A 26,545-nucleotide genomic window follows, 5' to 3' on the forward strand; every position below is an offset into this window, starting at 1 on the left:
GGCACCCACTGTGGGCCAGGCCCTGTGCTACGCAATTATCAATAATATCTCGAACGTGGCAGGCAAACCAGGATCATCACCCAGCTCACAGATGCTGCACCTTACCTGCGGCCCCCCGGCTCTGAAGCAGCGGGGACACGGCACGCGAGCCCTCCTCTGCAAGGCCCGGGGCCTGGGGCTGCAACATCCACTTCCACAACCCGCTTCTTTCCCTTTACTCCTCCTTCTGCCCCACTTCGACCGACCCAAGCTGTTCCAAGACACGCGGGCGGCCACCTTCGGTAGGTAAGGAGCAGCTCTCAACTTCTGCGTAGGCTCCTCCCATAGGTGCGCGGGGCAAACTATTTATTCATTTGCCAAATAACTGATTGAGAGCCTATTCGAGTGCCAGAATGGCGCTCCGCTGGGAGGAAAGAGAAGTTAATAAAACACGCAGAGCTTCCTCCTCTTAAGGAGGTGACCTTCTGATGAGGCACCGGCTGGTGATAATAAAATAAATGCTACAGAAAGAGAAAGGAGGGAAGCAGGCTAAGTGTGTGGTCTGGGAAGGCGACATTTGAGAAAAGGCCTGAAGGCAGGGTGAGAGCAGCCCCCCACACACACTCCCATTACTTGGGTGAAGGCTTGAGGAACTCCCAGGAGGCCTGCAGGGTCAAGGCAGAGGGAGAACAAGATCACTGTCAGCAACGGGGCCAGTACTGGGTTGGAGAGGCCCAGGTGGGAGGAGACTTTGGCCTTTGCTCCAAGCGGAGATGGGAGCCCTAGGAGGGTTCTGAGCTGGGGGATTCACAACAGAAGGTAACACACCCCCAGCCCCCCACCCCTGCTGGGTTAACAAACAGGCTGGAATCATCCGGGGCCTGGAGCAGGGTGGCCTGGAGCAGGGCCGTCGTGGAGGTGGCAAGGCACTGTCAGATGCCAGGTGGACTTGGAGCATCTGCTGATGGCTCGCAAGAAAGAGGCCGACTCCAAAGCTCTGGCCTGATCAACCAGGAGAAGTCGGCGGCTACTCACTAACAGGGTATGGGGGCTGGAGGAGCAGATCGTGGGGCCCGTGGGGAGCTCGGTTCGGCCACCTTGTGCTTTGGGGGCCCGTCAGAATCCACCTGGATGTGCCCAGCGAGTAGCTCCACAGGCTGCTCTGCTAGGGAGACCTTACTCGTCCTCTTAGGCAGGCACACTTCCCAGGCCGAATGATCAGGACTCTCTCCCTGGCTCTTCTCCCCACCCTCCTTCACCTACTCCTTGTCCTATACACCCTTGATTCCGGGTCTTCCTCTCAAGGGTCCCCTCTTTTTTTCCCCTCCTGTAAGAATTCCTTTGCTGCTCTTGCCGTCTCCCAGAAGCACTAGGAGGCTTTCGGCTTCCTCTCTAATTTCCATTCATTCACTCATTCAACAAGTTAAGTACATCCCCGGTACCAGGCACAGGTCTAGGGCACATGGCCTGTGATAGAGCTGCTCATCCTTTAAGTAACAGAAAGGGAGTCAAAATGCCTTTATAAATACAGAAATCCCCAATCCCTTCTAACAATGCCCATATCCAAAAAGCCCTGAGAACTGGAAGTGTTTTGGTCAATCTGACACAGACTCTGACCTGAACTGGCTTGATCGAGGCTGTTTCTGGTCCTTATCTACCCACTTGGTGGGGGTACTCCTCCAGCCCGGGGCAGAAAGCTGGATGTGTTTGCTGGGTACATCTGTGGCCAGGGGTTTCAGACACTGCGACAGGACCTGCACGTTCCTGTCCCCCACGTTTGGCGAGGGTCCCAACCAGCAAGATGATTTCTCTGGGAACTTTCCCGGCCCTTTCAACAGTTCACATTTTACTAATAAGTAGGCGTGGGGAGGGGAGGATGGTGCATTATTTAAGCGATCGAATGGCAGTTAATTAAAAAGTCGAATATATTATGGTTAAGATATGGTTCCTTCTGGCCCTGGAGCAAAAGAACCACAAGTGACCTTAAAAATTCCACCAGCACATTCCAAATTTTGACTCAATTATAATATTAATTAAAGTCCCATTAATTAAATATTGACTAATACGAATGAATTTTAATTCGAATCTGAAACTACAAATTAGCTCCAGGGAATGAGATCCAGATAAACAATTTCCCAGCACCTGCATTTCTGGTGAATGGCTCCATCCCTGGCAGTGCTTCGGGGACAACATGGGTAAAAAGATGAATATTACCAGGTGATGCGAATCCTTCACCCCAGATGCAAATATATCAACAGAATTTCAAAGGACTCGCTCTGTCGCTTGCTGCAATTAAGAACTCTGGAGCTCTTAGCCCCTCTGGAAGCGCCTGGGCAGTTTATCTGGCAGGAAAGAGGAATGTACCTAAAGGCTAAAGAATTCAGTTTTGCTTTTGCTGCAGAAGCGAACTGTTTTCTGGACTCACTCGCTGCCTACACCGGCCGAACATCACAGGATCACAGACGCGGTTAGCTGGTCCACCGTGTTCTAGGAAGCCTTTTCTTAAAACCACCGGGTGCTCTCTGATACTGTCCCAAACCCCCAGGCTGGCGAAGTTAGCGGCGATCTGGGACCAAGGAAATCGGATTCTTTGAGGGGGGGGGCGGGGGAGGCGGGAAGGAGGGGGAGGCGCTTACCCTCCGCTCACTCCTCAGGCCCGGCCAGGTGAGAAGCCATCTCTAGCTCTACCGTTTATTTTGCAGCCGGTTCACATTTTTACCCTGGAGTGGGAGAGAGCCCAGGGAGCCCGCCCTGGGAGGACCAGAGGGTGAGGGTCTCTAACAGAGCAAAGAATGTTTCAGAGCATGAAGCCAAAAGGTAAAAAACAAACAAACAAACAAACAAAAAAACATGTTGACAATATGCGCAGGGGAAAAAAAAAAAAAGTTCTGTCGTTGCTGTTGGGGTCATGATCCTTTAGTTGGGGGAATCTGACTGGGAGGGAGAAAACCCGCGAAGTCTGCGCTGCCGGTTAATTGCGCGGAGCAAGAAACAGTTGTGCGTGTGCATGTGCGCGCGTGTGCGTGTGCGTGTGCGCTGGGGGCTGCACAGTGGAAACACCCGGAGGGGGCAGGAGGTCCACGGGGCACGCAGACCTGGCCTCCCTCCCTCATTCCTGCAGGGCAACCGGGAGGTTAAAATTAGGACCGTGAACCGCCCCCGCCTCCGCTGGACCTGCGGGGGCGCCTCGGCCCCAGGGGCCCTCGAAATAGCCACTAGGGTCGGGAAACCGAACTTTCCTGGTGCAGCAGTGACAGGAGCCAACGGAGCCTGAGCGGCGGGGAGGGAGCCCGGGAAGGAACAGAGTATTTGGGGTGTGCCCGAGTGTCCGCGTGTGCGCGCCCGAGCGCGCTTCGTGGGGGGAGGGGGCGTGCAGGGGAGGGGTTTGAATTCACAAAACACACACGCACTCGCACGATCGCAGGACAAAACGTCACTGAGCGGTCTGGGCCACAAGTTAGGCTCTTTAAACTGAATAATTAGAAAAAGAAAGAAAGAAAGAAAGGAAAACAGCTTTTGGAGAAACTCTTCTCGCTTGGAGGTCAGTCCAAAGAGCGGAGCGGCGCGTGGGTGCAGGGTCCCCCAGACTCAGGAACGTGGGGTTCAGAGGGAGAGCGGAGGGGTGTCGGTCCGGAGAGCCTTGGCCACGAGGGTTTTCGGTAAAGAGCTTGAGAAGCGGGTCCCCGCGAAGCCCGATTCTCGGGTGAGTTTGTGGCGAAAAAAGCGAGGGTGGTGGTGGGGGGGGGGGTGTTTTCCCAAGACGAGCGAGTGCACTTTTGGGTAAACAGTGAGAAAAAGGGTCCAGGGGAGGCCCCCAAAGCCACTATTCGGGGTGGGGAGTCAAAGCGAGAAGACGGTCCCCAGGACGCCCCAAATCCGGGAAATTGGGGCAAAGGTGAAAACGAGTCCTCCAGGCCCTCCCGATTCAGGAGTCCGAGGTCGGAGTGAGCCGGGGACCCCCAGCTTCAGGGGTTTGGGCTGTAAAAGAGGAGGGGGTCCCCAGGAGCGCCCCCCCCAGTTCAGGGAGTTCAAGGTAAGGCTTTGAGATGGTTTCAAGAAGTTGAGAGAAAGTGAGAGACGGGTCCCTGGGCGCCCCCAAGTTACGGGGTTGGGGGAGGGGAGTAAGACGAGGTTCCCGGGAGCCCCCGTTCAGGGAGTTTGAAGATAAAAGTTTGAGGGGTCCCGGGCCACGCCCAGGCCGGGGATACTGAGGGTAGGAGTGAGAGAGGGCTCGGGGGGGGGGGCTCCCCAACTCTGGAAGTTTTCTGAAAAGTGCGGCGATGAGTTCCGCACCTGCCCCCCGAGTTTGGGGGAAAGTTGGGGGAGCTGGTCCCCAAAGTCGGCCGCGCCTGCGGGGTCGGGGTGAAGGCGCGAGTCCCGCGGGCGCGCCGTCCCGGGCGTTTGGGGTGAACGGCGGGGGCTGCGCCGTCCGCCTCCCGACACCCCCCCCGTCCCGATCCCCGCCGCCCCCCACACTCCGCGGCCCGGCCGGGCCCGGGGCGGTCGCATCGGTCACCTGGAGTTCGGGCCGGGAGTTCGGGCAGCGGCTCCCGCGGCGGCAGCAGCGGCTGCTGCGTGTTGGTCCCCGTTGGTAAGTAACAGTCTCCACGGCTACAGTCTCTATGGCGGCGGCGGTGGCGGCGGCGGCCGCTCCTCCTCCCGCTCCCGCCGCCCGCCGGCCTCGCGCGCCCGCCCGCCGGCCCGCCCGCCGCGACGGGGCGGGGCGTTGTTACCGGCAACGGTTACCAGGCTCCACGCCCCGCCCCTCAGCGGCCCGCCCACGCCCGCCTCCTACAGGCGCGGGGAGGGCCGGGCGTGAGCCCCCGCGGCACCCCATTGGCTGCCCGCAGTGCCCATCAGAGGGGGCGTTCCCGGCGAGGGCGAGGCTTAACCAATCGCCGCGAAGGGGGGCGTGGCTTGGCGGGAGGCGCGCGCTGCTCGGAGGGTCGGCGAGCGGAAAGCGCGCGCGGCCCCCGGTGGGTGGCGCTGCTCCGGGAAGGCCGCGGCTCGGTGACTCCCCGGGGGGGGGGGGGGGGGGGGGGGGCCTTCGCGTAGCTCCACGACCGATTCCATTCCCGGGACGTCCAGACAGAGTCCGAGTCTGGGGTCAGCAAACCCCGACCCTGCCCGCCGCCTGGTTTTCATGCACCACCAGCTGAGAGCTTTCAAATATATATATTTTTAAATGGTTTAAAACAATCAAAAGAAGGCTCTTCGGTGGCATGCGGAAAAACTATGAAGCTCTTGTATTACCGAATCTAGTGGTTTCGATATCTTTTAAGGGTTGGCGGGCTGCACCCCTAATTATGTCCGCCTGTGTTTGTCAATAAAGTTTTATTGGAACACAGCCAGGAGGATCATCGTTTTAAGAGATCGCGGAAGGCTGGTTTCTCACTACACGGGCAGGCCTGAGCAGCGAAGGGTTAATTCGTGGCGCAAAGATGGAATGGCATCAGCAGAGCCTGAAGATTTACTACCCAGCCTTTCACAGAAAAATGTTTGCCAACCTTCTTCCCTCCCCAGATGGTAGGTTCAACTATGCATAGGACAAACAACCCACACTCTCCTGGAGCTTTTTCTCTAATGTGGGGACACTGACAATAAACAGAATAAATAAACATATATAGTTATTCAGGAGAAGGGGCTGGCCTTCTTCAAACAAGAGAAGATTTGTTCTGGAAAGAAAGGGGCAGGTCAAATTAAAGGAAGATTAGACCTCAGCCCTATTCGTTCATTCATTCAGTCAGTCATCCATTCATTCATTCACTCAACAAGTAATCATACTTGTTAGCACTGATTAAATTGTTCTTAGGTGCCAGACACTGATGTAAGCACTTTTTCGTATGCTAACTCAGTTGAATTTCACACTCGGATCCTAAGAAATGTGCTATGCGTTATCCCCATGTTACAGATCCGGAAACTGAGGTCTGGAAAGAATGAGTGAGTTTGCCCAGTGCCAAACAGCTTGTAGGGGCTTCAAACCCCCCAGTCTGGTGCCAAAGCCCATGCATTTGACTACCAGACAGGTGATTTTCAAACATTTTTGACCACAACATCGCAGCAAGAAATACATTTGACCCAAAGGCCCAGTCCACACAAACATATACTGAGACAAAATGTTCATAACATGATGCTTTAGGCAATGCTTGATCTTTTCTATTCATTTTAATGAAAATGCTGATGGTCACCTGCTGAAGTGATTTTGCCACTTTCTAATGGGTTGCTTCTTGCAGATTTTTATGTGACGAGTCTTAAGCTTAGGGCTGCAGGAGTCAGCTCCTTTCCTTCAATTATTAATTTAGCCAAAAATGTTTATTGAGTGCCTACTATTTGTCAGACACTGATCCAGGTGCTAGGGATACAATTCCCGTGCTCCTAGGAAGAGTGATGTGATAGTAACTTAGGGATGACTGGCTGGGCTTATTTCACATAGAGTAGCCAGGGATGGACTCTCAAGGGTGACCAAGCATCCTACATGGTTTGAGGTTATGGGGTTTCCCAGGATGTGAGACTTTCAGTTCTAAATATGGGAAGTTTCGGGACCACGCAGGATGAGCTGGTCACCCTAGGCCTCTCTGAGACGGTGACATTTGGGCCAAGGTTGGAATCACGAGGAAAAGGGGAAGACAATATCAAGAATTCAAAAATCCCTGGGGTGGAAACTCACTTTAAAGAAACAGTGGGGGGACACCTGGGTGGCTCAGCAGTTGAGCATCTGCCTTTGGCTTAGGGCGTGATCCCAGGATCCCGGGATCGAATCCAACATCCCTGCATGGAGCCTGCTTCTCCCTCTGCCTGTGTCTTTGCCTCTCTCTCTCTCTCTCTCTCTCTCTCTGTGTGTGTGTGTGTGTGTGTGTGTGTGTGCGCCTGTCATGAATAAATAGATAAAATCTTTTAAAAAATAAAGAAACAGTGGGATCACTGGATATGGCTGGAGCAGAAAGAATAGGGAAAGCATAAGTGGGTAAGGGGCAGTGACTCAGTGAATGGAGGGGATCATTTCATTTAAGGTCTGCCAGGCCATGGGAAGGGGTTCTCATCAGATTGGGAAGCCATTGGAGGCTTTGAAGCAGGAGGGAGATGTAATCAGATCTGTGATTTGTGGTTTTAAAAAAGCTCACTGCTTGGGGAACAGATTGTGGGAGACAAGAAAGAGCAAGAGAATTCAGGACTGTTACAATTCTCTGGGACTGGCAAGTAGAGTGGCTTGGATTAGGGACCTGGTAGTGGGGGTGGGGATGAGTGGGTGGCTTGGAGGTGCATTTTGGAGAACATACTTGATGTGGGAAGCCAAGTGATAAAATTTTAGGATGTGATGGGAGGTTGTCTTGTGGCCACATTGTACAGCCCATTCCGCTATAACTCTTGTTTTGAAAACGTATATTTAGGGATCCCTGGGTGGCGCAGCGGTTTGGCGCCTGCCTTTGGCCCAGGGCGCGATCCTGGAAACCCAGGATCGAATCCCATGTCGGGCTCCCGGTGCATGGAGCCTGCTTCTCCCTCTGCCTGTGTCTCTGCCTCTCTCTCTGTCTCTGTGACTATCATAAATAAATAAAAAAAAAGAAAACGTATATTTGTCCTAACTTGATGCCATATTTACAGTAAAATTTATGCATTTCTTAACCATTTAACACATGTAAAACTCTGCTGTCTGGAAGGAGAGATAGTAAGAAAATAAAAAATACTTGGAATTAGAAATTAGAAAATTAGAGAGGCACCTGGGTGGCTCAGTCAGGTAGCATCTGACTCTAGATTTTGGCTCAGGTCATGACCTCAGGGTCCTGGAATTGAGCCTTGAATTGGGCTCTGCACTCAGCTAAGAGTCTGCTTGTCTCTCTTCCTCTGCTCCTACTCACCACCACCCCAAATAAATAAATAAATAAATAAATAAATAAATAAATAAAACCTTTTAAAAAGAGAGAGAGAAATTAGAGGGGTGCCTGGGTGGCTCAGTCAGTTAAGCATCTGCCTTCGGTTCAGGTCATGATGCCAGGGTCCTGGATTCAAGCCTTTAGTCGGGCTCCCCTCTGCCTGCTGTTCCTCCCCCTGCTTGTGTGCTCTCTCGCTCTCTCTCTGTCAAATAACTAAATGAAATCTTTAAAAAAATTTTAAAAAGAAATTAGAAAATTAGAGCAATTAGAAAAAACTTGAAGATGAATGAAAATGAAACACAGCATACCAGAATTTGGGGGATTCAGCTAAAGCAGAGGAATATTTATAGCTGTAATCACCTATGTTTAAAAAAAAAAAAAGACAGAAAGGACCTCAAATCAGTAATTGAATCTTCCACCTTAAGATCTGGAAAATAGGGGATCCCTGGGTGGCGCAGCGGTTTGGCGCCTGCCTTTGGCCCAGGGCGCGATCCTGGAGACCCGGGATCGAGTCCCACATCGGGCTCCCGGTGCATGGAGCCTGCTTCTCCCTCTGCCTGTGTCTCTGCCTCTCTCTCTCTCTCTCTCTCTCTCTATCATAAATAAATAAAAAAATTAAAAAAAATATTAAAAAAAAAAAGATCTGGAAAATAGGGGATCCCTGCGTGGCTCAGCGGTTGAGCCTTCGGCTCAGGGCGTGATCCCGGGGTCCTGGGATCGAGTCCCGCATCGGGCTCCCTGCATGGAGCCTGCTTCTCCTTCTGCCTGTGTCTCTGCCTCTCTCTCTGTATCTCTCATGAATAAAAAAAAAAAAAAAAAAAAAAGATCTGGAAAATAAAGGTAAATCAAACCCAGGGCTGGCAGAAGGAAGGAAATAGATTAGAGTGGGAATAAATGAAATAGAGATTAGAAAATCAATAGAATTAAGAAGATCACAGGTTAGTTCCTTGAAAAGATCAGCAAAGCTGACAAATCTTTAACTAGACCGACCAGGATAAAAAGAGAAAAGACTCAAATTATTTTTTTTTTTTTAAAGACTCAAATCACGAATCAAGGAGGAGACATCACAACCAACTTTACATAAATAGAAAAAATGGTAAGGCGATGCTGTGAACAATTGTTATGCTGACAAATTAGATGTATCAAATGAAACGGGTAAATTCCTAGAAAGTGACTCAAGAGGAAATAGAAAATCTGAGTGAACCTATGAAAGGAGAAACACTGCATTAGTAATCCCAAAACTTCCCACAAAGAAAAGCCTGGACCAAGATGGCATTGCTGGTGAATTCTATCAAATGTTTAAAGAAGAAGTAACACCAATCCTTCACAGACTATTCTTAAAGACAGAAGAGTAGGGAATACTCCGTGAGGCCATTCTAACATTCTATGAGACCAGTATTATCCTATCCTGATACCAAAGCCAGACAAAGATATCCCAAAAGGAGAAAACTATAGGCCATTATCCCTTATGAACATAAATGCAAAAATTCTCAGCAAAATACTAGCAAACCAAATCCAGCAATATATAAAATCATTTACCCATCGTGACCAAGTGGAATTTATCCAGGAATGCAAAGTTGGTTGGTTTGATATTTTTTTTAAAGTGGTTTTTTTTTTTTTTTAGATTTTATTTATTTATTCATGAGAGACACAGAGAAAGAGGCAGAGACACAGGCAGAAGGAGAATCAGGCTCCATACAGGGAGCCCGATGCAGGACTCCATCCCGGGACTCTGGGATCATGACCTGAGCTGAAGGCTGATGCTCAACCACTGAGCTACCGGGGCATTCCATTAAAAAAAAAAAAAAAGTTTTATCATTTTAATAGAGGACAAAAACTGTATGATCATCTTAAAAGAAAAAAAGAAAACACTTGACAAAATCCAGCACTCTTTCATGATTTAAACAACACCACTCAACAAACTAGAAATAGAGGACTTCCCCAGCCTGATAAAGGGCATCTGAGCATTGCACCACAGATAAAGACACTCAGTGGTAAAAAACTGGATGCTTTCCCTCTAAGATCAAGGACAAGGCAGAGATGTCTGCTCTTGCCACTTCTCTTTAGCATTGTACTAGATGTTCTAGACAGGGTAATTACGCATAAAAAATAAATAAAAGGCACCCAAATTGGAAAGGAAGCAGGAAAACTATGTTTGCAGATGACATGATCTTGTATGTAGAAAATCCTAAGGAACGCATTAAAAAGCTATCACAACAAATAAATGAGTTCAGCAAGGTTGCAGAGTACAAGATCAATATAAAAAACTCAATTGTTTTTCTGTACATTAGCAATGAATAATCTGAAAATGAAATTTAAGAAAGAAAACCATTTACAATAACACCAAAAAAGGGATGCCTGGGTGGCTCAGTGGTTGAGCGTCTGTCTTTGGCTCAGGTCGTGATCCTGGGGTCCAGGGATCGAGTCCCACATCGGGCTCCCTGCTTGGAGACTGCCTCTCCCTCTGCCTGTGTCTCTGCCTCTCTCTCTGTGTCTCTCATGAATGGATGAATAAAAACTTAAATAAACAAACAATAACACCAAAAAGAATAAAAGATGGAGGAATGAATTTAGTAGAAGCCAAGATTTGTACAATGAAAACTAAAAAACATCATTGAAAGAAATTAAAGAAGACCCACGTAAATAAAAAAAAAAAAGATAACCACGTTCCTGGATGAGATTTAACATTATTAAGATGATAATACTCCCCAAATTCATCTATAGACTCTATCTCTATCAAAATTCAGCTGGCTTTTTTTCCATAGAAATTGATCATTTCACAGAAATTGACTGTAAACTTCACAAAGAAACTCAAGGAACCCGGAATAGCCCAAATAATACTGAAAAAGAAGAGCAAAATTGGAAAAACCATACTTCTAGATTTTAAAACATACTAAAAAACTGTACTGTGGCATTGGCATAAGGCTAGACATACAGATAAATGGAATAATGTTGAGAATCCAGAAATAAACCCGCCCATTTTACAGTCAGTTGATTTTTGACAAGGGTGGCAAGACTACTCAATGGGGTAAAAGTAGTCTCCTAAGCAGTACTAGGACAACCAGATAGCCCCACTCAAAAGGATAAAGTTTGACCCCTACCTCACACCATATATAAAAATTAACTTTAAAAATAGGTCATAGATTTAAATGTGAGAACTAAAACTACAAACCTCTTGGGAAAAAAAAATATAAGAGTAAATCTTCATGACCTTGGTTTGGCAATGGTCACTTTAATATGATACTAAAAGCACAAGTAAAAAAAAAAAAAAGAAGAAAAGAAATAGATAAATTAAACTTCATCAAAACTGAAAACTTAAAAAAAAAAAAAAAAAAAAAAACTGAAAACTTTTGGGGCAGCCCGGGTGGTTCAGTGGTTCAGCTCAGGGCCTGATCCTGGGGTCCTGGGATCGAGTCCCATGTCAGACTCCCTGCATGGAGCCTGCTTCTCCCTCTGCCTCTCTCTCTCTCTCTCCCTCTCTCTGTGTGTGTCTCTCATGAATAAATAAATAAAATCTTTAAAAAGAACTAAAAACTTTTGTGCTTCAAAGAAAATAAATAAATAAAGTGAAAACATAAATAAAGTGATACAACAACCTACAGAATGGGAGAAAATATTTGCAAATCGTATATCTGATAAGGGATGTAAACCTAGAATATATAAAGAGCTCTCACAGTTCAACAATAAAAAGACAAAGAACCCAATTTTAAAATGGACAAATAGGGACACGACACCTGGGTAGCTCAGCAGTTGAGTATCTATCTACCTTTGGCTCAGGGTGTGATCCCGGGGTCCTGGGATCGAGTCCTGCATCAGGCTCCCTGCATGGAGCCTGCTTCTCCCTCTGCCTGTATCTCTGCCTCTCTCTCTCTCTCTCATTGTGTGTGTGTCTCATGAATAAATAAATAAAATATTTAAAAAGAACTAAAAACTTTTGTGCTTCAAAGAAAATAAATAAAGTGAAAACATAAATAAAGTGATACAACAACCTACAGAGTGGGAGAAAATATTTGCATCGTATATCTGATAAGGGATGTAAACCTAGAATATATAAAGAGCTCTCACAGTTCAACAATAAAAAGACGAAGAACCCAATTTTAAAATGAGCAAATAGGGACACCTGGGTAGTTTAGAAGTTGAGTATCTATCTAGCTTTGGCTCAGGGTGTGATCCCGGGGTCCTGGGATCGAGTCCAGCATGCGGCTCCCCGCAGGGAGCCTGCTTCTCCCTCTGTCTATATCTCTGCCTCTCTCTGTGTCTCTCATGAATGAATAAATAAAATCTTTTTAAAATAATAAAAATAAAATAAAAATGGGCAAATATTTCTCCAAAGAAGACCTACAAATGATCGATAAGCACGTGAAAAAGTGCTCAAAACCATTAGTCCTCAGGGAAATACAAATCCAAACCACAGTGAGCTACTGCCTCACATCCAATAAGATGGCTATGATAGAAAAGCCAGATACGAACAAGCACCGGCAAGGACGTGGAGAAATCACAGACTCACACGATGCTAGTAGAAATGGGAAATGGCGCAGCCACTTTGGAAAACAGTATGTTGATGCCTCAAAAAGTTAAACATAGAATTGCCATATGAGCCAGCGATTTCACTCCCAAGTATATACACCCAACAGAAACAAAAACATATGCCCACACGAAAACTTGTACACAGATTTTCATAGTGCCATTACCCAAAATAGGCAAAAGCAGAAAGAATCCAAATAACCCCACCAATGGATGGATGAATAAATGAACGATGGCAAATCCGTACAATGGAACAGTATCCTGCTGTAAAAAGCCCCGACACATGCTACCATGTAGATAAACCTTGAAAACATACGGTCACTGGGAGAAGCCAGACACTATAGGGCCATACGGTGTGTGCTTCTTTGTACAAAATCTCCTGAATGAGCAAATCTACAGAGACAGAAACCAGGGTTAGAGGGTGTCAGGGGCTGGGGGAGAAGGATGGGGAGTACCTGCTGATGGGGGCAGGGTTTCTTTTTGGAGGGACGACACTGTTCTAAAATTGATTGTGGTGATGGTTGTGCATATTCTCAAACCACCAAATTATGTGCTTTAAAAAGACCAAATCTATGGTATATAAGATACTTTATAAAAAAAAAGATTTATTTATTTATTTATTTATTTATTTATTTATTTATTTATTCATGATAGACAGAGAGAGAGAGAGGCAGAGACACAGGAGGAGGGAGAAGCAGGCTCCATGCCAGGAGCTGGACACAGGACTCGATCCCAGGACAGGCGCTAAACCGCTGAGCCACCCAGGGATCCCCAATTCTGTGGTATATAAATTGTATCTCGATAAAGTTATTTTTACAGTTCTGCTACCATATTCATTAGTTCTTGCTGAGTGTGTAAATCGAGGTTCGGGGGGGGGCTGGGTGGCTCAGTTGGTTGGGTGTCTGCCTTCCGCTCAGCTCATGACCCCGGAGCCCTGGGATGGGGCCCCACACCCGGCTCCTTACTCAGCGTGGAGCCTGCTACTCCCTCTCCCTCTGCTGCTCCTTCTGCTTGTGTTTGCTCTTGTGCTCTCCCTCTGTCAAATAAATAAAATCTTTTAAAAGGTGGGGTGGGGACACCCAAGTGGCTCAGTGGTTGAGGGTCTGCCTGGGGCTCAGGGCGTGATCCCGGGGTCCTGGGATCGAGTCCCACATCAGGCTCCACACAGGGAGCCTGCTTCTCCCTCTGCCTGTGTCTCTGCCTCTCTCTGTGTCTCTCATGAATAAATACATTAAAAAATTGTAAAAATTAAAATAAAATGTTTAACTCAATGAGGACGTTTTGGGGCAGTGGTGTCCTTATCCAATTTTACCGCAGGCCTGTGGTTTTTATTGTGCAGTTCTGCCCAGGGTGGGTGATTTTTAGGAATGCCTATGGCACCTTATGGCGAACTGGCTGTACGTGGCTGTTGCTTCAGTCTGATGTGCGTAAGCGGGGGGTGTAGGCTTGCCAAGCGACAGTTGTCCTCCATAGAGACGGGACAAAATGGGAACCCTGCTCAGTCACATTTCCAGAAAATCCAATTAATTCCCCGTGGCCATCTAGTGAAAGGGGACCAGCCTCAGAAGTTCAGTGGCGACCTGCAACGTCACAGCTCCCCCATGCAAAGGCCTGCCCTTGGCTGATGTCTAACAACTGCCACGCATTTCTCATTTCTCGTCTTGCTTCCCCCCTGGAAGGAGGAGAAGACTGAAGTCCCCGGAGACAGCATACTGAGCTGCGCCCAGCCTGTCTCAGCCTCACACGCACCTCTTCCCAAGCAGACCCATCCCAATTTAGCAGCAAGTGGCCTCCCGCGGCTGCCAAAACAGACATCTCAGGCCCTTCGTTTCTGGGAGGCCTCCCTGTGGTGGCTGCAGCACACAGTCCCCGCCCTATGGGGTCCCAGGGTCCAGGCATGCCCTTGGGGTGCCTTCACCGGGCCCTCCTCGTACCCAGCACTCAGCACCCCAGAAGCCCCCTGCCCAGACACCCTTTTAACAAGTTCCCTCCTGCCCTCACCCTTCCGTACCCCCAGCGTAGGTGCACAGACTTTGGGGTTGGGACCCTCTTTATCTGCTGTTTCCTCTGAAAACTTGCCCTGGGGCTGGCATCTCACTGGGGAGCTCATAATCTTTGAGTCTTGTCACGGGTGGACATTCTAGTTTTTCCGAGGACTGTCTCTCCCCCCACATCCAGGCTAAGTAGGTTCCATCAGGGCAGGGACCTTTTGGGCCTGCTCTCCAGGATCCTCGTCACCTAGAGCAGAGGTTCTTAACCAAGAGCACTTCTGCCTTGAAGGAGACATCTGGTGATCTCTGGGGACATTTGTGATTGTCACAGCCAAGAGGTGGTCCTGGCATGGAGTGGGAGGAGACCGAGGATGTTGCTCAACACCCTACAGTGCACAGAATGGCCCCCATGGCGGAGAATGATGTGGCCTCAAATATCAACGGTGCCTCAACTGAGAAACCCTGTATGGAGTGTTTGGGGGTGAAAGTTGAGTCTGATCCCTGCTCATGTTATGCACCAGTATAAATCCTCAGTCGTATAAACCAGGGTGACCCCCCTAGTGCCTGAGTCACCCCTTCTCTCCTCCAACTCAATGTGTGTATTTCAATGTGTGTAGCATCCCAGGACCTCAGTGGGTCAGATGATTATGGAACAGAGTCCCCTTGGGGTCAGTGGAATCTACTCACCCGAGGGGGGGACGGGTCTCATCTGAGATAATTTTGTCCCCCAGGGTGATGTCTTGAGACATTTTTGTTGTCATGACTAGGGGAGGGAGAGCTACTGGCATTTGATGGTACAAGGTGGGGGTGCTGCTCCACACCCTACAACACACAGGACAGTCCCACCCCAGAGCATGACACAGTGTCAACGTTGAGTGCCAAGGCTAAGAAACCCTGGTCTAGGGGATCTCTGGGTGGCTCAGTGGTTGACCATCTGCCTTCGGCTGAGGTCATGATCCCAGGGTCCTGGGATCGAGTCCTGCATCGGGCTCCCCGCAGGGAGCCCGCCTCTCCCTCTCCCTGTGTCTCTGCCTCTCTCTGTGTGTCTCTCATGAATAAATAAATAAATTTAAAAAAGAAAAGAAAAAAAAACCCCTGGTCTAGAATCAAGCTTGAGCACGGCTGTTCCTCATTACATCACTGTCGAATAAATGGACATTAGAACACCAAGCCTGCAGGTGCAAACTTGCCCAAATCTATATATTTTTAAAAGTATTTAAAATTTGAGATAAAATATCCATAAAATTTACCAGTTTGACCATTTTTTGTGTGTGTACAGTCAGTGGCATTAAGCATACTTATACTGTTGTGCAAACATTCCCACCAGCCGTCTCCAGAACCTTCCATCTCCCCACACAGAGACCCTGTCCCCAGGAAGCACTGACCCCCACCCCCCGCCCCACCCCTGGCTCCACCACCTCCTCTGTCTCTGTGCACAGGCCTCCTATGGGGACCTCCTGGGAGTGGGGTCTTGCAGGAGGAGTCCTTCTGGGTCTGGGTCCCCTCCCTGAGCCCGGTGTCCTCGGGGCCCATCCCTGTGGGGGCAGGTGTCAGGGCCCCTTCCTTTCTAGAGCCGGGTCATATCCCAGGGTGTGGATGGACCGCACTGTGGTTATCCACGCATCTATCCATGGACACTTGGCTTGCTCCACGTCTTCGCTATTGGGAATGATGCTGCTACAAAAGCGGGTGTGCAAACGTCTCCTAGAGACCCTGCTTCCGAAATCCGAAATCCCTTAAGGTTAGATGGGCAGAAACTTCGAGGAAGCTCTAACCACGAGGGGAATGAAGAGGAAACGCAATTCTGTGCTTAAAAGAAGGGTTTTAAGCCTCTGACTATCATCCAGGGCAGACAGAGGAGAGCTGCTCCGGGATGGTCCGCAGCTTTCCGGCGCAATCCCACCATCTCCAGCTCAAGCAATGGTGGCAGGTCACGGGGGCGCAGGGGACAGGTGTGAATTTCCTGCAGGAAAATTCAGCTCAGGACTTACCTTCCATCATCACTCTTCACTTCCCAGGATCCCTAGGCAGGTCCAGGTCCAAGTAATCCCTCATCAGAGAAGAGCCAGGTCCCTGGTGACACTGGGTTGGGGTGGGGGTGGGGGCAGCCAGGGAGGGGAGAGATGAACCTCTGCTCCTCAGGGGCTGGGGGAGAGGCTGACCTAGTGCCCTCTGCTCACAGTCCATGCCTGAGAAAGAGCTCTGCTGCTTAAAGAAGCTACTCGAAGCACACACTGCTTTCGAGGACCTCGTGGTGAAACATTTAGGGGGAAAATGGCAGAGCTACAGCCTGCAGCACAGGAAACCAAAGGATCAGAAACGTTGGTAGTGGTGGAGGGAATGGGGTGTATGGACGGCAGCATCTTGCTTGCTTTGTCCCCCAAACTAAGGCTCCAGGGCCGGGGCCATCGAGGAGGAATCGCTCACAGGGTGTGGCCAACGCATCCAGGCTTCCCTGGGCCCTTCCCGCTGTTTAAACCGAAAACCCACAGTTCCTCAAACACTGAACCTGAGCGATCATATATATGGCCCAGAAATCCTACCAGGTAAATATCCAAAGGGATTGGAAACACTCGTCCACGCAAAAGCTTGTCCGTGCCTGTGGCAGCCTTACTCACAATAACCAAAACGTGGAAAGGACCCAAACGTCCAACAACAGATGAATGGATAAGATGGGTGCCTGGGGGGCTCAGCGGTGGAGCATCTGCCTTCAGCTCAGGGTGTGACCCCGGGGTCCTGGGATCGAGTCCCACGTCGGGCTCCCTGCGTGGAGCCTGCTTCTCCCTCTGCCTGTGTCTCTGCCTCTCTCTCTCTCTCTCTCTCTCTCTCTCTGTATCTCTCATGAATAAATAAATAAAATCTTAAAAAAAAAGTCTTCTAAAAAAAATCAAGATGAACAGATAAATGAAACGTGGTATAGTGAGTTACAGAACGGACTACGATGCAGCCATAAAAAGTGAAGGAATGACACACACACACCCCAGCACAGATGCACCTGGCACACACGATGCTCGGTGAGAGAAACCAGACACAAGAGGCCACATGGTGAGGGATTCCATGTCTGAGAAACATCCAGAACAGCAGGAAGTGGATTAGCAGCTGTCGGGGGCTGGGGCAGTGGGAATTGAGGGCGTCTGTTTAACCAGAACAGAAGCCGGGGTTTCCTTCTGGGGTAGTGCACATATTCTGGAATTAAATAATGAGGATGGTCGCACAACACTTTAATTAAAACCACCAAATTGGGATCCCTGGGTGGCGCAGCAGTTTGGCGCCTGCCTTTGGCCCGGGGCGCGATCCTGGAGACCCGGGATCGAATCCCACATCAGGCTCCCGGTGCATGGAGCCTGCTTCTCCCTCCGCCTGTGTCTCTGTGCCTCTCTCTCTCTCTCTCTCTCTGTGACTATCATAAATAAAAATTTAAAAAAAAAACCACCAAATTATACACTTTGATATGAAGTTTCTGTTATGTGAATTATATCTGAATAATCATCTTTAAAATGGTTTGTGGGGTTTTTTTGTTTTGTTTTTTTGAGGTTTTTTTTTTTTTTAACTCCTGAAAGTTCTATGTCCCAGGGAACACTCCAGCTGCTGCAACTCCTGGATTTGGTCGCAGATGGATATTGATAGTGGGTCTCAGCGACCTTTGCTGACCGACAGTCTTCCTGACTGCAGCCAGATGCTCCTCGAAGAGCTGGGATGCGGACCAAGCAACCTGGCTCTGAAACCCATGCACTTAAAAAAAAAAAAAAAGAAAAAGAAAAAAAAAGACACCCATGCACTTGACCTCTACCTGGGAGTGCATCTCCCCGCGGCTCCCCTGCAGCATGCTTGCCTACGGAGACCATATTCCTGGAAGGCAGCAAATATAATGCTGGGAAGATACACACCAGGACAGAGGCTGACCTTTTTCCTGTAGATCCTTTCACGGTCCAGGCTGTCTGCACTTACCAAGCATAAGCATTACTTCTCTCACCAGATTATTATTATTTTTTTTGGAGGGGAGGGGGAAATCAAAACACCCAAAGGCATATAAAATGAAAAAGATATTTTCTGCTAAACTCTAACATAAAAATCGAGCAACCAGGAAAAAAAAAGTTTAACCACATGTTTACAAGAAAAGAATCAGCCCATAAAACCACAGGAAGGACCACTAAAAATGAGTGTGACTACAAGAATGGTATGAAACACATCCCTCTGGGAGCTTTCCAGATCTCCTTGAAAGGATTTCCCCTCGGTGGTTGTTAAAACTTTTTTTTTTTCTCCCTCCCAGACGGGCTTCTTTCTAATTGACTGTTTTTATTTAACTAATGACTGTTAATTAACCAGTGCTATTAGAACTTTAAAGGCCATTTATGCATTGGGGGAGGCGGGTTTAAGAGCCACTTTTTTTTTTTTTTTTTTTTTTGGCGCAGACCTGAGCCTGAGCATCTGATCCTTTCAAGGGTGGCATGAAAGGACAATTTCCATAATGATGCAGCTTCTGAATAGTGGATTTTGTGTGGAAAGCACCTGTGCGCCACCAAGATCTTTATTTTTCTCATGGCTTTCTGGCCGCTGGCTGCCACATTTCTCCGCGAAACTGAATCATTTCCATAGCAAACTGCTGTGACCTCGAACAGCCTTCGAGAGGGCAAGCTGAATACACGCCAAACACAGTTTTTTTCTTAAGTCCCCTTTTGCCCCCGCAGCCGACTGTCTCAGCCACTTCTAGGCAACGAGGGAGCAGGGGATTAGAACGGCCGGGCCGAGGTTCCACATGGCCCTGATCGGAGGGAAAGGGAGACAAGACAGGAAAAAGACACAGCAGCGCTTTTAAAAGGGGGGGCAGTTAGGGACCCCTGGGTGGCTCAGTGGTTGAGTGTCTGTCTTGGGCCCAGGGCGTGATCCCAGGGTCCCGGGATCGAGTCCTGCATCGGGGTCCCTGCAGGGAGCCTGCTTCTCCCTCTGCCTGTGTCTCTGCCTCTCTCTCTCTGTGTCTCATGAATAAATAAATAAAATCTTTAAAATAAGGGGGGAGCAGTTAAAACAATCCAGTGACACAAGCTGCCGAGAATTCTTACGACCCGCTTTGGGAACGTGAAACAAGAACATCTGCCCCTTGGCTTGCTTGTGACCTCACCAGTCGTGATGCTAACAGTGCGGTGACGCGTCTAGCTTCCGTGCACCGAAAAGAGGAAGAAATGATGGAAGATCTGCCTAATAGTTTGGATCATTAAGAAATGATGGAAGGATCTGCCTAATACTTTGGCCTGGGCAGTCCAACAGGGCTGCCAGTGACCCTTCACAGCCTATTCACTTGTGCAGAGAGGACACTGGTCACCCACGTCACTGGGGGTGCCACTGCGTGAACCTGCCACGCTCATCAGTAACCAGAAGAAACCACGTGGAAAGAATATGGAATATAATCAACTACGCCAGTGGGTTCATGGACGGAGTTACATATTCAGACTGGACATTTCCCCTGCATTTTCTTGTGGACGTCCTCGTGTGTGTGTGAGTGTGTGTGTTCCCAGACCCCTATTGTTTCTCAATATTTACTTTGCACTTGAAGGGAAGTCTGCCCTTCGTGGGTGCAGCTGAGACACGCTTCTTTCCCCCGGGGCCACCATGAGTTTCACACACCCATCTTAGGGGCTTTGCACACATGCATTGGGCTTTGTTTATTTATTTTTTTAAGATTTTATTTATTTATTCAGGAGAGACACACAGAGAGAGAGAGAGGCAGAGACACAGGCAGAGGGAGAAGCAGGCTCCGTGCAGGGAGCCCGAAGTGGGACTCGATCCCAGGACCCCAGGATCACACCCTGGGCTGAAGGCAGGCGCTAAACCGCTGAGCCGCCGGGGCTGCCCAAACACAGTTGGGCAAAGCTCCTTCAGTTGTTAAAGATAATGGTGGATTCTGGTTTTATTGCACATTTTCAGCTAATGAAGTAATGAGTAGCGGGGCGGGGTGGGGGAAGAAGCTGCTGTGCTTGATTCATATCAAGATATACTTATTCTGTCTTGTGAGCAGAGGCCAAAAAGGTCTTAATAAATGTAAAGATAGAGACAAAAACGTGCAACTCTTGAAGAACCCCAAATTGTAAAAGGGCTCCCTTTGTTACCCCGTAGGCCAGTGCTTCTCAATCTTTTTAGCTGCGAGGTGCATGCAGAGAATAATACTTGTGTATTTGTACAAAATTTCCTCACACAGTCTTTTTCAGGTTGTAATAAAAAAACTTGGGTTTTCTTGCATGAATAATTTTTTAAATTAACGTCTATGTTTGTAGTCACTAGATACCATTTCTGACGGATAGATTTTTGCTAGTAGTCTTTTCAAGTTCTTTGTTGATAGAATGAAATGCTTTTTGAAGATTTCGCATTTCTCTTTTTTCCTAAGATTTTTTTTAAAGGTTTTGTTCTTTGTTTATTTGAGAAAGAGAGACAGAGAGAGAGCACAAGTAGAGGGAGTGGAAGAGGGAGCAGCAGACGCTTCGCAAAGCAGGAGCCTGATGCAGGACTCGATCCCAGGACCCCGGGATCATGACCCGAGCTGAAGGCAGATGCTTAACCAACTGAGCCACCCAGGTGCCCCTCTTTTTTTTCCTATAACTTATGTACTTCAAAGTGAAAGTCTTTAACTTTTTGCATATGTATAACTTTTTACATGTGTGTGGACCTTTGTCCCAGAACATTTCCAACCGTCTAAAGGGCTCTCTCATGTCCTTTTCCAGTTAACACCTCTGTCCCATGATTCTGACCTCTGTCACCACATTGCTTTTGCTTATTCTTGACTTCATATTGATGGAATTGTGTAAAATTATGTCTGTGAGATTCATCCCTGTTGCTGAGTGCATCGCTCATTCGTTTTTTTTTTAAAAAACATTGTTGAGTCGTATTCCAATGTAGGAACACACCAGGATTTAGCTACCCATTCTCCTGTCGACAGACATTTGGTTGGTTTCCAATTTCCTCCAATTCTTGATAGGCACAATTGGCAAGGAACTTTGTGTGCACAGTTGATAAGAAATGAAAAACAACTTTCACGAATCGTGCAAACAGGTGAAATTATAGTTAACAGGGGATAGGAAATTATACACCACTTTTTACAGGCCATTCACAAATTATAAAAGGTGAAAAACTATATTTGAAGAAGAATGTGATACCTATGAATGTGCTGGGAGCTGTCTCCACCGGGAGCCCCCTTTTGGCTCCCTGTGTGTGTGTGTGTGTGTGTGTCCTATAAGGACACTAGTCATTGAATTTAGGACCCCCCCAAATCCTGCATGACCTCATCCCACATATGAATAACCAGACTGGAAGACTGGAACTGAGAGGAGAGTGGGCTCAGAGTCCAGGATTCCCAGGAGGGGAAAGAAAGAACGGATGGATTATCCTATATCAGGGGTTGGCAAACTTTTTCTGTCTGGTGCAGATAACATTCTGGGCTTGGCAGGTCATACAGTCCCTGCCACATGCCATTCTGCTGTTACAACAAGAGTCAGAGACAAGAAATACATGAATGGGCTTGCGTGGCTGTGTGCCAATAAAACTTTATTTATATGAACAGGCAGGAGGCCAGAGCTGGCATAAGGGTTGTAGTTTGCCCATCTTTGTCCTAGATGTTTAAGCCCAAGGCGAAACGAAAAGATGAAACAGGACAAAAAGCTACTGGTAGGCCGAAGGCGAACATAGTGGGAAAAAATTACCAAAGCACATGGGAAATCTTCAGAGAGCAAGGCCACAACAGGAAGCCAGAAAAGATTAGTCCGAAAGCGAAGTTAATACCGGAGGAAAGAGTCGGTGTTGACGATGGTTGGCTACTACAGGAAGGGATTTGAGCAGGCGAAGGTGGGACAGGGGACTGTTACCTTGTCATAAATCTTGCTGATCTTTTAGATCCTCAAACGACAATGGTGAAACAGTATGTATTACCTTAATTTCAAAAATTAAAACTTAAAAAAACACAGCAGCCTACCGTCAGGGCAATCCGGCTGTGCTGCCTGTAGGTAGAGACCCGGACGCAGGGCTTTAAGCTCCCAGGAGGGGAGGACAGATGGAAGCTCCCACCAGGGGGAGCTCCGAGAAAACCGACCGATTTTCTCTGGGAAAATAAAACTGGTCTAGGCGGAGAATGCCAACCCACCATCCCCTGGGCCAAATCCGGCCCTCTACCTGTGGGGGATTCAGGGGGGCTTTGTTATTTTATTTTATCACTATTTTTTATTGAGATATAACTGACATACAACACTAGTTTCAGGCGCACCATATAATTCTACTTGGATACTTTGCAAAATGACCACAATAAATCTTGTTATCAGCACCATGTATACTTATAATTTTTTTTTCTTGTGACGAGAACTTTTAAGATCGACTCTCTTTAGTAACTTTCAAATATACAATATAGTATTGTTAGCTACAGCCACTGTGCCACACGCTGCATCCCTAGGACTTGTTTATTTTATAACCGGAAGTTAGTACCCCTTGACCACCTTCACTTATTTTGCCCACGCCCACCACCCCGCCTCTGGCAACTGCCAATCTCTCTGTGAGTTCGGATTCTTTTTCTTTTGTCTTGTTTTTAGACTCCACATGTAAGTGAGATCATACGATATTTGTCTCTGATTTATTTCACTTAAGCATAATGGTGGGACCTCAAAGTTGTCCCAGATGGCAGGATTTCCTTCCTGTTTATGGCTGAATAGTATTCCTGTGTGTGTGTATCTCACATTCTCTTTATCCACCCATCTGTTGGCCAACACTTAGGCTGTTTCCATATCTTGGCTATTATTTAAAAATAATGCTATGATGAACATGGAGGTGCAGGTATCAATTTGAGAGCCCATTTCCACTTCTTTTGGGCATATACCTGGAAGTAAAGTCACTAGATCATATGGTATAATGGTTTAATTTGGGAAGCCTCCGTACTGTTTTCCATAGTGGCTGCACCAATTTACATTCCCACCAACAGTTCCCTTTTCTCCACGTGGTTGCCAATGATTATTATCTCTCTTTTTTTAAAAGATTTTATTTATTTATTCATAAGAGACACAGAGAGGGAGGCAGAGACACAGGCAGAGGGAGAAGCAGGCTCCCTGTGGGGACCCTGATGGGCAACTCAATCCCAGGACGCCTGATCACTACCTGAGCTAAAGGCAGATGCTCAACCACTGAGCCACCCAGGCGCCCCCTATCTCTTGTGTTTTTGACAACAGCATTCTAAGTGGTGTGAGGTGATATGTCACTGTGGTTTTAATTTGCATTTCTTTGATGACAAGTGATGCTGAGCATCTCTCGAGTACCTGGGGGCCATGTGCATGCCTTCTTTGGGAAAATGTCTATTCAGTTCCTCTCCCCATTTTTAATCGGATTGTTTCTCTTGAAATTAAAAACAAACACACAAACATGGGTATTACTTTCATAATATTTTTAAAATTAATTTAAATATAAAAAAGTAATGGTTTACTCCCATAGAACACTGAATTGACACAATACAGGAAAAGGGAGGAAAGGATCTGTGCTTTAAATTTTTGACCCATACAGCCACGTTGTTGTCCAACAGAGCTGTACTGACGCATTGCTACCAACAATATGTGAGCATCACGAATGAGTTCAAGGTTTTCATCTTGAGAAATTTGGGGGCTAATTACTTAACTAGATAACCTAGGCCCATCATAAACTGTTAACTTCTAGCCAGCCCAGCAATATCACTCGAAGGTTATGGCAGTTAGCATTTGACTGTATCTAAAAGAAAATCTAACCAAAGCGGGTTGTGAAATAGGGGCTTGGGGCACCCAGCTGGCTCAGTCGGTAGAGCATGCCACTCTTGATCTTGGGGTTATGAGTTCAAGCCCCATGTCAAGCATAGGGATTACTGAAAAAGAAAATAAAATCTTTAAAAAGAGTGGAGGGGACTTGGGGGCACCTGAGTGGCTCAGTTAGTTACGTCTAACTCTTGAGTTCAGCTCAGGTCATGATCTCAGGGTCTTGGGATCAAGCCTGGGTCAGGCTCTGTGCTTAGTGGGAAGTCTGCTTAAGGATTCTTTCTATCCCTTTCACCCCGCTCCCCCCACCCCAACACTTGTGCATATGCTCACTCTCTATAAAATAAATAAATACATATTTAAAAAAAAACAACCTAGGGGCTTATTTTTCATCACTGCACAGGAAATCTACGTGTAAATGGAGTAGCTTTGATTCAGCTACTCACTGTCGCCATCAAGGGCCCAGGATATTAATGTCCTAAGCTGCTGGCTGCATGTACCTTTTACTGTCGCTTCATGATTGCAAAATAGCTGCCATTGCTCTGTTCCTCCCCATACCAGGCAGGAAGACAGGGGAAGGGGAAACCTCAGAGATCTCTCCTTTCCTGCTTGTCCTTTAAAGCAGATGTTTCCAGAAGCTGACTTGCCCTTATGTTGTATTGGTCGGAATGGTCACACGGCCACTTGCCACTGTAGAGAAGTCCGGGAAAGAGAGGATTTTGCTTTTCCAGCCTCTCTGGCTCAGAGGAAAACGGAGAAGGGGCTGGGAATGGCTGTGCAGTCTACTGCGCAATCACCGTATTACGAGATGTTAAGAGTCTGCTTCAGTGGCCAGAACAACCAGTCACAGACGTGAACTCGGTAAATAAGATGCAGGGTGGGGATCCCTGGGTGGCGCAGCGGTTTAGTACCTGCCTTTGGCCCAGGGCGCGATCCTGGAGACCCGGGATCGAATCCCACGTTGGGTTCCCGGTGCATGGAGCCTGCTTCTCCCTCTGCCTGTGTCTCTGCCCCCGCCCTCTCTGTGTGTGACTATCATAAATTAAAAAATAAAAAAAATATGCAGGGTGGGGGTGAATGGACAAAATATAAGGGGAAAGCCAAAAACCCATAATAACACAGAGAAATAGCTGCCAAGATGAAAAGCATTTTAATGCAATATGTTAAAAAAAAAATCAGCCCAGATGCCAAAACCCACGACGCACAAAACGTCAAGATTTTAAATCAAGACAGTACCCGACAGGGCCAGGGCCAGAGGACAGTGAGCAGTGCACTCGCAGGGCTGGATCCTCAGGAAATATCCGGAGGACGGGGACACAAGGAGGAAGGCCCAGGCACCCGTAGGAGGAATTTCAACGTCGGTCAGGACAGAGTGAAGCTCAGAGAGATGACGTCCGTCTAGAACTGGCGTCCTCAGGCACCCGCCTCTGACCAGCTGTGTGCCTCTGGGCAGACTACCTACCCTCTCTGTTTCTCCAGCTGTAAAGTCTGGGACAGTTCTTCGGCAGTGCAGCTGCCAGGTCTCGGGTCTGGGGACCACAACCCGAAGCCTCTCTGAGAGTCAGGATGCTCTGTGAAGCGCTGGGACGCAGCAGGGGTGGGGAAGTAAGCGTGACGTCTGCTTCTCTGCCTCTTGCTTCCTGCGTGACCGTAGCCCAGTGGCTTGGCCTCTCTCACCCACTAACGGAGGGCCTTCGGAGTATTAAATCATGCCACAGGGTCAGAATAATGATCTACTTATTTAAAAATTGTTGAGGAAGACTTCACATTGGATTAACCATCAACCAGTTTAACTCAGTGGCATTTAGTACGTTCACCATGTCGTGCACCCACCACCTCTGTCTAGTTCCAAGACCTTTCCATCGCCCCAAGGGGAGACTTTGTATCTACTAGGAACCATTGCCCATCGCTCCTCCCCCCAGCTCCTTGCACCTCTACTCTCCTTTCTGTCCCCGTGGATTCGCCTACCCATGAACGCCATCTCCCATCCACTAAAGGCATGACCCCAAAGCGGCCTCCATCACTTCTTTCCCTGTCCCATGGGTCAGGATTTAGCCAGATGACCACATGTAGCAGCGAGGGGCCTGGGAGACACAGTCTTCAGGAGAAGAGTCTAGAGAAGGAGCTAAATGGATATCAGTGGACCCTGGCTCTCCCAGCCACAGCCACCTCAGAGTCTGTGGTGTGAACATGGGTCAGCCATGGGCCCGGACCACCCAGAAATCTCCAGAGACAACAGAACACTCCTTCTTTTCTCTCCTGGCGCAGAATGTTTGGTTAATAAATCTTCGTGTATTGAGCACCTACTGTGTGCCCCACCGGGGATGCAGCAGTGAGCACAACAGACATAGAGAAGGGGGGGCCGACCGATGATACATAACGCAGGGCAGAGTGATAGAAAGTGGTGAGACCCCTGCTGTCTCCGCTCAGGGAAGCT

General features: G+C 48.1%; 2 protein-coding genes across 6 annotated transcripts in view; one reads left to right on the forward strand and one right to left on the reverse strand.

The window, feature by feature from the left end:
- The window catches only part of RFX2 (regulatory factor X2), a 97,286-nt gene extending 92,579 nt beyond the window's left edge, over positions 1-4,707 (reverse strand). The window contains exon 1 of one of the 5 annotated variants that reach the window (XM_041761564.1): positions 4,496-4,707. The gene's annotated coding sequence lies outside the window, so the exon portion shown is untranslated. Of the gene's footprint in view, positions 1-2,404; positions 2,485-2,615; positions 2,641-4,495 lie in introns of those variants that run through there. The other 4 variants (XM_041761557.1, XM_041761561.1, XM_041761562.1 and 1 more) reach the window with 4 other exon arrangements.
- The window catches only part of ACSBG2 (acyl-CoA synthetase bubblegum family member 2), a 63,079-nt gene continuing 39,939 nt past the window's right edge, over positions 3,406-26,545 (forward strand). Inside the window, exon 1 of the mRNA XM_041761566.1 lies at positions 3,406-3,520. The gene's annotated coding sequence lies outside the window, so the exon portion shown is untranslated. The remainder of the gene's footprint in view (positions 3,521-26,545) is intronic.

The sequence above is a fragment of the Vulpes lagopus genome, chromosome 7, assembly GCF_018345385.1.
Source record: "Vulpes lagopus strain Blue_001 chromosome 7, ASM1834538v1, whole genome shotgun sequence".
NCBI lineage: Eukaryota > Metazoa > Chordata > Mammalia > Carnivora > Canidae > Vulpes > Vulpes lagopus.